The 1,469-nt window shown below is 36.6% G+C and overlaps 1 long non-coding RNA gene across 1 annotated transcript in view; it reads right to left on the bottom strand.

Moving 5' to 3' along the window:
* The window catches only part of LOC120734206, a 28,123-nt gene extending 27,140 nt beyond the window's left edge, over positions 1-983 (bottom strand). The window contains exon 1 of the long non-coding RNA XR_005695980.1: positions 932-983. This is a non-coding gene — a long non-coding RNA (uncharacterized LOC120734206). The remainder of the gene's footprint in view (positions 1-931) is intronic.
* Positions 984-1,469: the final 486 nt, after the last annotated feature.

Here is a 1,469-nt window from a genome sequence, read left to right as displayed (position 1 = left end):
CTGGAGCATCTCAAAGGAGAAAACTATATTTGGTTTCTAGGGTTCAGGCAATCAGTCAAGGCAGTAAAGGATTTGTAAATTTGCTCTATGACCTAAAAGCATTACATATTAAAATTGTGTATTTTATTATCTTTACAGAATTGGCTGAAATCTTTGGCTTTTCTAAACTGTAAAACTGTAAATGTTAACATATATTTATGCAGTGTGTGATTTTGCGAAACTTTATGGCGTCATTGTGATGTCACAGGGCATTACATCGAAAAAATAAAAAGTGTATCGTACCGCTCTCTTCATGCCCTCTCATATGATATATTACTCGATTTGGTTTCTTAACTTTTTTTTTCAAGGTCCATGGGCGCTAACAATGTTAGATCAAGGTTAAATGCTTAGTCATCCGAAGTATTCACGTCCTGCAGGTTCTAGTATAGTGTTGTGAAGTTTGAAGAGGATCCATAAATGATTGTCAGTTTTTACTGACCTTGACCCGATTTTTGCCAAAATGAAATCAGCCTAAGATAGGGCTGTGCGATATGACCAAAATCTCATATCCTGATATAAGAATTCTATTGTCCCGATAACGATATAAATCACAAAAATGTAACACTTTCTGTAAATTATGTGAATCTCGAGCAGCTCGTCTTGCGGGAAGTGTTTCCAGCTGCGCGTCATGTAGCTGGAGTCGAGTGTTTTAACCGATGCATGAAACTATACATTTTTAGACATAAGTTGTAACGGCCGCCGTTTTCTTTGTGAGTATTTATTACACGGCGTGCTGCGAGTTGCCTGTTCTAACGTTTGAGTCTAAGGTTTATTTTTTAGCACCTGGCGGCTCTTTTTTACTTCTCATCCGTAAATAATCTGCTCTTTCACATGATTCAGTTTATTTTGAAAAGTCTCAACAGGATCTTGAGCTTTATTGTGAAAGGTTTACGTGGAACATAAACAAGCGGACACGCGATGGTGTTACCGTCGTTGTTGCTAACGACAACGCATAAAACATGCGCTTGTCCGTCTGTAGTGTGGTTATATTAAATATAAGAGAAAGAGAGAAAGAAGAAATTAATATAGCCACTACAGTGACCATCAGAACGATGAAAAAATATTGCCGTAAACAGTTTATTTTGCGACACCACAAAACAAACGATAGCATAAAATGAAATGATAGACGTCTTTATATCGTCATCCGATATATATAGTTATATCAAACAGCCCTAGCCTAAGATGTTGTTATCTACCATCACACAACATTTGAACACTATATAATGAAAACTGTGGATGCCATACAAACAGACAGACAAACAAACAAATGGAACCGACTGCACACCCTCCCTTTTAGGGGGAGAAAACGATTCTTGTATTTAAATTTAGGTTCGTTTGTCCAATTAATTTTGACCTTCTGAAAATGTGGAAGTGTAAACCTTTCATTTAAAACTTTGGTAAAACCTCTTGAATTAAACGTGAATTGACCT

This window comes from Simochromis diagramma, unplaced genomic scaffold (genome assembly GCF_900408965.1).
Source record: "Simochromis diagramma unplaced genomic scaffold, fSimDia1.1 OVJJ01000216.1, whole genome shotgun sequence".
NCBI classification, from domain to species: Eukaryota; Metazoa; Chordata; class Actinopteri; order Cichliformes; family Cichlidae; genus Simochromis; species Simochromis diagramma.
This window is presented reverse-complemented; position numbering and strand designations above follow the sequence as displayed.